Source organism: Neltuma alba, unplaced genomic scaffold, assembly GCF_004799145.2.
Source record: "Neltuma alba isolate B1F8T4 unplaced genomic scaffold, ASM479914v2 tig00011595_pilon, whole genome shotgun sequence".
Classification (NCBI taxonomy): domain Eukaryota; kingdom Viridiplantae; phylum Streptophyta; class Magnoliopsida; order Fabales; family Fabaceae; genus Neltuma; species Neltuma alba.
Genome location: NW_021636247.1, coordinates 24,116 through 35,624, shown reverse-complemented (window position 1 = coordinate 35,624; position 11,509 = coordinate 24,116). Strand labels below are relative to the sequence as shown.

At 35.1% G+C, this 11,509-nt stretch overlaps 1 pseudogene; it reads right to left on the bottom strand.

Annotated features, from left to right (window-relative positions):
- Positions 1-11,474, bottom strand: LOC114715515 (putative leucine-rich repeat receptor-like serine/threonine-protein kinase At2g19230; annotated as a pseudogene).
- Positions 11,475-11,509: the final 35 nt, after the last annotated feature.

Below are 11,509 nucleotides of genomic sequence, written 5' to 3'. Positions count from 1 at the left end.
CTACCGAGCATAAGGGATAAGCCCTGAATCAGACCCCAGCGAAGTCATTTCCAAATCACTGGTTGAATTCCACCCCATACTTTTGGTCAGAGCCAAACATTCCTTTAGTTCAGCTACTACGTGGCTTATGTCAGGCCTTTCAACTCCAGATGCTGCAGTGCAGCACATAGCTACCTCTAATAATTTCCAAGCTGAATTAGTGTTGTAATTTCCTTCTAACTTTGGATCTATGATAGATTGGATACCCCCCATTTCAAGTTTAGGGGTAACGCAAGTAAGAATATAATGAACTGTGCCAAGTTCTCTTCTTAATACTGGTTGACCTATGACTAGCTCAAGTAAAATTATTCCAAAGCTATAGACATCACTCTTTTTGGTCAAGTTTCCAGAACTTTGGAATCTGAGAAAGTAACCAATTGTTAGATCTCATGACAAAAATACTTGTTTTAAACAATCATTCCAATTTTTAATTAATTAGGACATATTTTGAACTTTGAGTGAGCAATCTTACATGCAAATTGACCCTCAAGGAATCTAATTATTGAGAAACCAAATGTTCGAGTGGGGCAAACTAATTTCAAGCCAAATAACAGGAGGGTAGATTGCAAGTTATCATATTCGTTTGTTAGAATGACTTACTCAGGATCAAGATAACCCGGTGTGCCAGCAGGACAAGTTGTTACATGACTATCAACATCATTTGCAAAAAGTCGAGATAATCTAAAGTCAGAAATCTTGGCTTGCATGTTTTCATCTAGTAAAACGTTGGACATCTTTAAGTCTCTATGAACTACTGGTGGCTTGCAACCATTATGCAAATAATCCAATCCTACATTTCCACATAGCAGTCAAGTATATTATATTCTATTAAAACCAACATGATGGAAACATAACGTGCAAAAAAAAGGGACAAATCTTTGTAGTAAAAATCAAATATGGTTTCCCCTACCATGTGCAGCATCCAATGCAATTTGAAGCCTCTCATTCCATTTCAAAACACTGGGGTTCTCTTCTGCATGATGAATAATAATAAATTTTTAACTTCTCCTTTTAAAAATGGTCAATTTGGGACTAAATATAAGCAATTCTAGGCAATTGGCTACATACTTGATAAATGTTGTCGAAGATTGCCATTAGCCATATATTCATAAATTAATGCCCTCACAGCACCTTCTTCATAGTATCCAATCAGACGAACCAAGCATCTATGATGAATAACCATTAATAGTTCCACCTACAATGGAAATTTAACTTTATTTAGTGTTTAAGAATGAACTGATATTCATTATATTAACTTTTATAGATGTCACTCAGCAATGGAAATTCCATTAAATTTTTGCTTCTGACACTGTTCCGCAAATTCAGGTTTGAAGATGATGTGTATGATCGTGTGTGGTTTACCAGAATAGTCGGCAATTCAAAGACAATATCCACATCAGAAACTATTGATTCTTATGGAATAGAAAATACTAATAAGCTGCCATCACAAGTATTGAAGACTGCAATACAGTCTCTGAGTCTCAACTCTTCCTTGGAAATCTACTTCAATAACCATACTGATAGTTCATACGTGTATTATATCAACCTTTACTTCTTTGAATTTGATCGGCGCGTAACAACTCAGAAAAGGATCGTGAATGTTACTTTCAATGATAAAAGCATCCTCACAGATCCCTTTACTACACAACATCTGAGGCTCGTCACAATTGTTCAGAATATCACACAAGCAGACCATCTTCGTATTTTGATCAAAGCCACCCCAGAATCTGATTTGCCAGCCATGATCAATGCCTTCGAGGTTTATAGAGTACTAAGCCTGACTAATTCAGCAACTTATCAAGAGGATGGTAATTTATTTTTCTTTTATTGCCTGATTCACTGCATTTACGTATATCTGAATGGACAATGATGCCACTTTTTTTGCATATATATAGCACAAGCCCCCTTTTGTACAGGGATGAATATGGATGGTTACTAGGCTCAACAATAGTTGTATGGTTCATGGTTAATTAATTTTGACTCTATCTGAATTCACATAAACCCGGCTACATAATTCTTTTTGTCATTCCTTCATTGGCACTCTTCTTTCATATTGCTTAATTTGCTGAAAGTAATGAAATTGTTATCAATGATGAAAACAACAGCTGATACTATTCTGAAAATCCAACATATTTATGATATCCCCATCATAAATTGGCAACAGGACCCATGCATTCCAAACCATTTTGCGTGGGAAGGGCTTACTTGCAGCTCTGATGGCCCTCCAAGGATTATTTCACTGTGAGTACTGCTCCTCTCTTCTTTGAAGCATCTAAGATTGAAAGAGATGCATAACCATTGAAACTCTAAAAGGAAGTACTGGCTTCCAAAAGTTATAACTAGATATACAATGACATATGATAAAATAATTATACCGTTTTTAGCAAAAGATGGTATATCACTTTGCTTTTAATTAATTAGACCCACAATCTTAATGACTACAGTATTGGAGGGACATTTCTTAAATAGATCTGGTTTATAAAAGATGTGTGTACCAAACTAGTTATGAATATGCCGGACGAATTTTTCAATGGAACCCATCTTTGAGATGCTTATATTTTTCTTTATAATTTTCTTGATCTCTCTGTCACATCTCGTATAGCAATACATTTTCAGCTCTTGCTTCTTGATACATACCAGAGTAACCAGACTAGTTATGTTTATAATGGCAAGAAGATCATTCCTTCTAGAATTCTGACAGGAACTTGAGTTCAAGGGGACTAACAGGGCCGATAGATGTTTCCTTTTCAAGATTCTCTGAACTACAGTCCTTGTAAGTTCTAGTGCTTTTTTTGACACATGCCTTCAAGGTTCACCTGACAGGCCTTCATCTAAATAACAAATCTCATGTAGGGATTTATCATATAACAAACTGACTGGAGAAGTGCCAGAATTTCTTGCACAGCTATCAAATTTGAAATTCCTGTAAGTTAACATCTTTTATTATTCCCGCAGTAACTTCCTTAACCATTTCCTTCCTGCATGTGCATCACAAGTCTGTGCAGTAAGTTGACAGGGAATCAGCTCACAGGTTCAATCCCCAAATCACTGTTGCTTAAGTCAAATACCACTTTGTCATTAAGGTTTGTTTATTTTCTTTTAAGTAATTCTAATACTCCTCCGGTCCTTAATATAGGACCCAATTCTTGAGTTGGTTTTGGTCCTAAATATAAGATCTATTTTTCATATTTATCAATTTTCTCTAAATTACCCCTGTAGATACTCCCTCAACCATAATCACATAGAAGAGGGAGAGGGGGGTATTAAAAAAGATGATTATGGTGTTTTAGGAAAAATGTATCACTTTTCTTATAATTAACTAACTTACCTAACTTCCTTAATCTAATCAAATTAGTTAAATGGGTCTTATATTAAGGACCGGAGGAGTACAATCAAACAGTTTCTTCCTAGAATTAGCAGTCTTGGCCAGTGTAGTTTCCATTATGGGTTATCGATGCCAAATTGTGGTTTCTGATATCCCAATCACTAACCTAATAAGGCGATGACGTTTGACACTTTTGCATAGTAAAATTTTTCCCCCTTTCCTTGGCTAGATTCGAAAGAAATCCAGGTCTTTGTCTGGCCAGATCATGCAAGACAAAGAAGAATCTTGTTCCATTAATTGCATCTATTGCAGCACCCGTAGCAGTTCTAGTAATGATTGTCCTTACTTTCCTGATGATCCGGAGAATCAAAAAGAAAAACGGAGGTATATATTTTCCTTCTTTTTCAATCTTTCACAGTGCCTGCTGTAACCATAATTTTGTTTCAATCATTCCTCTGTGAGCTTGTATTCCATACAGCAACATCTTCATTTAAAATGATTGAATTCAATATCAAAAGAAATATAATTTACCAAAGAACTGCATTTTTTTCCTCTATTCTTTTTGTGGTTCAACTTTGCCTTATAACTTAATGTCCTGTTTGTGCTGGGATGTAGTCATTACAGCTTCAATTTCTTAAGAGTTCACTGAGGAAAAGAAAGAGCCAAGACTAAGGGTCGACATTTCAATTTTGAAATCTCAACTATATATATATATATATATATATATATATATATATATATATATTTTGGAGAAATATCGTGAATGGCGTGACCATAATTACTTACATTGTCGCTGTGATGCTTGCAGCATCTAAGAAAGAAAGATTGGCAAGAGAAATCAGACAAATACTTATTTTCTTTAAGGGATGTTAATAGAATTACCAATAACTTCAAAACTAAAATTGGAAAAGGAGGATTTGGAGAAGTTTACCTTGGTACTATGCAAGATGGTAGAGATGTTGCTGTCAATCTACTTTCTCAGACATCAAGGCAAGGGGATAGGGAGTTTCACTCAGAGGTTTGACGTTACAATCATAAACCTTAAAAAGAGTTCATTCTATCAGATTTTCCCTTTCCTTCATATTTTTGTTTACAGGGCAAACACTCTAGAATTTTCAACGTTTTCCCTAAATGCATAAAGGTAACTTCCAACTGCAGGTAAATTTGTTGACTATCGTTCACCATAAAAACCTGGTTTCTTTTGTGGGGTACTGTGGCGAAGGTGACGTGAAAGCATTGGTCTATAAATATATGGATTAGGGGAATCTGCAAGGGCTATTGTCAGGTTAGTTATTTAGTGATTAAAAGACAAAAAAAACTTTGTTTGGGCTTTCTTGATAAGAGAAATGCGTCAGATTACGTGGCTTGAAAATTATTTGTTATGTTGATAAAAATGTTTTCTTTCTTTATTTTGAATGAACTCAAGAAAAATGTTCTGGTTTGGAAGGGTGATATTGTAAGAGATGGAAGCTTTCCCTGAAGACTTGGTTTGATAGTAATGTATGCTTTGTTTTCTGAACTCAGCATATAGAAATCCACATGTTCCGAAATGGTCAGAAAGACCTCAAATTGCTGTGGATGTTGCACTTGTTATGTGAATCCTCACTCTTCTTCATGGCTTCTATATTTTCCCTTTCTTCTCATCAATCATCTCTAATCAGATAAAGGTGTGTGTGGTGCTTAATGGAAATCAGGATTGGACTATTTGCATAACGGTATTAGGCCACCAGTACTTCATAGAGACTTGAAGACTTCCAATATTTTGTTGAATAAAAAGATGCAAGGCAAGATTTCTGATTTTGGACTCTGTAGACCTTTCATGAGTGAAAATGACACTCATATATCAAATATATCAGTGGGCACATTTGGTTATCTTGATCCCGAGTAAGTAGCATGGTTTCAAAGTTTCCTTCAATTTAAAATCATGATAGTCAATTACAGATAAAATCTAGTCACCTATCCTCTAAGTAAATTTCATATAATGATTAAGAATGAGGTAACCAGGATTGAACTTTTGACCCCTTATTTTATCTGTAGATTTCAAAGAACTGGAAAGTTGAACAAAAAGAGTGATGTCTACAGTTTTGGGGTAATTTTGCTGGAGCTGATCACAGGGCAACGTCCTATAAAAGAAGAGGCATCACTTGAAAACAAGAGTCACTTGCTTCATTGGGTTAATCGTAAACTTAAGAATGGAGATATTAAATCTCTAGTTGATCCAAGGTTACAAGGAGAATATAATACAAGTTCAGCTTGGAAATTTGTAGAGACTGCTATGGGCTGCGTTCCACCTAAAGCAATCCAAAGGCCTGACATTAGTGAAGTATTAAGTGAGCTAAAGATCTGTTTAAGCTTGAATTAACAACAGACCCATACTCGTGAGAGATCAGAGACAGAGAGCAGCAGAAGAAAGCCCAACAATGCATTGGATACGGGCTCTCTAAACTCATTGGGTATTGAATCAACAATAGGCCCATATGCTAGGTAAGTTTATTTATAATTTAATTATTAAGTCTCATCTTTCGAATCTGAATAAAACTTTAATTTGAGTCGACTGTTTGTTTCTTGTCTGATTTTTAATTTTTTAGCTGATATGTTTGACTTAACAAGATTAATCACTGCAGAATTGTCTTTCAAAAAAAAGTAGTTAAGAAGTTAATTCAATTATCAAATCAAAATAATAAAATTACACTACTAACTCATCTAGCCAATTTTAACCCACTCTTTTACCAATGTAATTCAACTAATTGATTTTTATTAAAGAACAGAGAGGATAACTTTTTTCCACCTCAAAAATAACTTTTACATAGGAGAGAGCAGGGAAAATAAGAAATTAACAAAGAAAATTTGATATAAATTGGAAAAAACTGAATGTGACAATGTCCGAGGTACGGTTCTCAAAGGACTAAAAGTAGGTGAAAAGACTAAATTAGAATAACTTTATGATGCTTTTCTTTTTACTATTTACTTATTTTCTTTATTCAGCAGTCCATATTTACACAAACACACACTCTCCCCTTTATTGGGTACTCAAATTAATGGCGCAAGTTTTCGTACAGACTCCCACCAATCTCACAAAATACATTTATATACATTCCATCTACGTACGTATCCATGCAACCAATTAAGAACCATATCTTTCAACACACAAGACACCTAAATGCAGAAAACAGTTTATTCAATCCTTTTTGCGATAGTGTTTGGCATATTCCATCACATTGGGAAGATAAAAAACAAGTATCTATCTTCCAGACAATATACTGAAGTCTGAATCAAATTGCAAAGCACTCGTATCCATGGAACTGCTTGAATTGGTGGGGTGGTCGCTGGTCACTTCCATGCTCATCTCCAATTCCAAACATCCCCTTAGTTCATAAACTACTTGACTTATATTAGGCCTTTGACTTGCAGTTGGTGCAGTGCATGACATGGCTACCTGTAGAAATTTCCCAGCCGAATCAACACTATATTTTCCTTGGACCCTTGGGTCAACAATGGCCTTGATATTCTTGTTTTTAACTTGAGGGGTAACCCATTGAAGCAGGAAACTGAAGGTATTGTTTGGTTGCCTTTTCGCTGCTGGTTGTCCAGTGATTAGCTCTAGCAGAATTATTCCAAAACTATAAATATCACTTCCTTTTGTGAGGTTGCCAGAACTTTGAAACCTGTAAAAATTTAACATCCAAATTATGGAAACAGAAGATTTCAAAAGAATTAGTTTAGTTAATTTGTATATCAAAAACAAAATGAACTTGATTAGCCTTCCAATCCAAATAATGTTCTTTACAAATTCTCTCTGTATTGCCTTGATTTTCTTGAACGTACGCAAACCTTAAAACTAATTTGATGGGATTGTTAGCTGAAGAATATATATAAATATATATTATTAATGAAGTGCTTACTCGGGGTCAAGATAACCTACTGTCCCAGCTGGACGAGTTGAGACATGGCTATCAATATCATTTGCAAAAGCTCTAGACAATCCAAAATCAGCAATCTTAGCTTCCATATTTTCATCTAACAAAATGTTAGTAGTCTTCAAGTCTCTGTGTACTATGGCTGGCTTACAACCATCATGCAAATATTCTAATCCTGCAATTTCATTCATTGTATAACCAAACAGATTATGGGTAGCAGAATTAGATCAAAACAAAACTTTATAATTTCCATATATACAAATTGAAAATGCAATCATGTAACTCAAAAAGGTTAACATATGGATAGTTTTGCTTACCATGTGCTGCATCTAGTGCAATCTGAAGCCTGTTCTTCCATTTCAAAGCATGCCTGTTGTTACCTGTATATAAAATAGTATAATGAGATTTCTTCTATATATACCTTCAAATGTTGCTCAATCAATTAATACCGTACTGTGCATAGAAAATGTCTAGTCCTGCTTTTTAATTTGAAGCAAGATTTCATACCCGATAAATGTTGGCGGAGGTCACCATTAGCCATATACTCATAAATTAATGCCCTCGCACCAGTTTCTTCGCAATACCCAATCAAAGAAACCAAGTGTCTATGATGAACAACCATCAAGAGTTCTACCTATAACTTAGATGTAACTTTATCAACTCTATGCGAATGAGATAATAGTGAACAAAATATGTTTCTAACAATTGTGTCATAAAACAGGAATATAATTTGAACTAACCTCTGATCGAAACTCTCTATGACCTTGCACTGATGATTGAGAAAGTAATTTTACTGCAACTTGAGTATCATTCTTAAGAGTGCCTCAATAAACCTTTCCAAATCCTCCTTCTCCAATTAAGTTCTGTAAGTTATTAGTGATCTCAAGAACGTTGGAGTAAGAAAATGCTTTACTTTTTACTTTTGATGATTCATGCCTAGTAAAATCCCCTGCAAAAAGATATGTCAGTCGTGTTAAAAATGTGAATCTCGGCATTCAGATGTTTTCTTCAGCATTTCAAATGGAATTAGTGGATTCCAACATGAAAGAGAGTTCACATAATCTTGTGCAAACCTTTCGGTCTTTTGATTCTAAAGATCCATATTCCAAGCAAAACCAAGATTACAACAACCAAAGCAGAGAAAGAGGCTACTAGGGGAATAGCGAACTTATGTTTTTTGCATCGATCCGTCAAGCAAAGATTAGGGTTACCATCCAAACTGAAAGATAATAAGATAATAAGTTAATTAGTATTATCATAGACTTATCAATTTTACTGATGATCATGTCAAATCAAATAATTATTAATCTTGTCCAGTTACCTTAAAATGAAATAATATTTTCCCTACCATCATTGAAACACTAACAGTTTTATCATATTAAATTAACATTGATAAACTGATTTTAGTTCAATTTTAAAAACAAAAAATTAAAGGATCTTAAAGCTAAGTAACTATGACAGATTAAAAAGGAGAAACCTCATTTCCAAATCTGACTTCTCCTTTAGAGTATTGGGAATTGAACCAGTAAGCTTGTTGCCTCTCAAATTACTGCAAGAAAGTCATTGTTGAAATATATTCACTTATTAGGTTATCTGCAGTTATCATGGTATGTATGGACTATTAGTAGTCACAAATCCTACACCCAACTTACAGGACTTTTAACTTGGGCAATTTAGCTAGAAATTCTGGTATTGTTCCCGATAAGTTATTGTCTGACAAATCCCTGAAACAAAAACATTTTACATAATGTGGTTCTTAGACTGAAAATGTTGTCCTAACTAAGTCACTGTACACTTACAGGGACTCCAACTCCTTAAGTTGTGACAATGAAATGGCTATGTGTCCAGTTAACATGCTCGTACTCAAGTTTCTGCTTGGAATAAACAAATTATGTGATCAGACTTACTAAGGCAGGTGATTACAAAATTTTCTCACGTATAGCTTCTGTCTTCAATAGTCAATATTGTTGGAAATATGGGAGAACATTAATTATTAGGTTGGGACATGACTAAGAGATTCTATATAAGGATAGATTAGGTCACAAAACATGTAACCCAAGATAAGAAAAAAAGATCGGAGTTAGGTTTTTACTAACACGTAACTTTAGGTCTTGTTATTGTCTTTGACAGATAACAATTGGACTTATAGTTGAGTAATATTAAAAGAGGAAACGTGATGCTTACTTGGTCAATATTTTGGCCGAAGCCACAAGGGGAACTGATCACACCGTTCATATTACTTTTAGAAAGGTCCATAATCAATATATTTTTATAATGATCTTAGATCAATCCTTATGACTTTAATTCAAGAAGTGGAATACTCACAATGACTTGATCCTTGCGTAAGAGTGATTGGTGCCAGAACTGCACAAAAGGCCCTCCCATACATAATTAGGAATACAGGGTTCACCTTACCAATCCAATTTGGAGATTTTGTATGTGGTTTTGATGTCCCAGATAGCATCCACTATTATTACAAATAATCAATATGTTGTGAGAAGTTAAAGCCAAAACGTTCACACACTGAAATGATGATATAAGATATAGCAGGAAACAATTCAACAAGGAAGAATACTGAACCGCATATATATATATATATACCGTCTCTTTGGTCTGTTGGGAAAGTTAGGGGTGATATTAATTTATAAAACTCGAGTGCGTTGAGGATTGGAGGAGCAGCAGATTCTGAGGTTGCGCTTATGCTGAAACGAAGACAACTTTGATCTGTAGCAGTAGAAACAGTCAGAGGCTTCAAGTATTCAAGAGTCATAGGCTTTGAGAGGAAGTTTTGATCGTTAACAGTTATATCGATTACTCTTTTCTGCTCATGGGGAAGCCGCTCAATTTCAGCAAAATGAAAGTAGACGAAATATGTAAAAGAATAATCAATTGGACCGCCCCAAGCGGAAACACAGTCAAAGTTCAAAGCAGAGGAGCTATTCGATGATTTGGATGCAGATAATAGCACTTGTGCTGGTAATCTATAAGAATCATCATTTGTGCTTTGGGGATCAATATCCACAGATCTATTGAACACATGCCAATCTGTCAAGTTCAAAGTGTTGTCCACGCGCCACGTACGATCATAGATGTCATCCACGTACCTATGTGCGCGCATTATTACATAATTGAATATCAGAATTGCTCCCACGTAAAAGCAGAGCATCAATAGTACAAGAAGCTAGAGAACATAAAAATTCGTAAGCGCTAAACAATGAAAATATGAAAACACAACATGTTATAGAATATGCATGATTGAAAGTAATGATTCAAACAGTTTTTTTTTTTCAAAACTTTTTCGGAAAAAACTACCCTGCAGAATTGTTGTAAGAACATAAAAATAGATAATAGTATCAAACAAGCCCTAAAAATTAGAGGTAACCTGATGTGTTCAATTTCTGTAGTGTTACTGACGTAGCCAACATCAACTCTTGCTTGAAGATCTAAAAGTGATTGAGAAGGGGAGGGAGTTGTATAAATAGAATTACTGAGAGGTCGTAGTTCCAATATAGAAATGAAAGGTATTCCTTTGCCTGACTTTACAAGGCAAACGTGTATGGTGTCGGTTGTAGGAGTATGGATGCTCTCCACAAAATTATAATTTATATCTGCTTCAATACTTGTCCAATGATTGACACCCAAGTACAAGTCAAAACTGGGAGTTTGATTTTTGCCATCATAATTTCCATATGAGAAGAAAGCTCGGATGAGGTAGCTTTGGTTTTTTCCCTGTTTTGGTTTTAGGGTGTAGCAATTCCTTCTCCCTTCGGGAAAACTTCTTAGTGTCTGCAGTTGTCTCCCAAAATAAGAAAAGTATACATCTTATCTTTTATCAGGCGCCACCATAAAATTAGACCCTGTCTCTACAAAACCTGTGTCTGTTTGATATGAAATCCCAGTTTGATGGTCAGTGTATTCATCGCTTGCTCCACAGTCAATGCTTATGAAATCTGTGTATAATATGGTACGTTAGTTTTGTGTTGAAGGTTGTTAACTAACTAGGGAAACATAGGTTTTGATAAAGGCAATAAGTCATTAGTAGTATTAAGGTTTGAACAGTGCGTTACATAATTACCCGAATGAGTGTTGCTAGTAGTGCCGCTGAGTCTCCTTCCACTGAGCATTGCGTCGTTAAGATTCAGGAAAAGTTGGATCAAGACAACCCATAAAATCCACTGTGGTCTCCTCTCCATGTGTGATCGATCTGCGTAGAATTATTCTGTGAAGA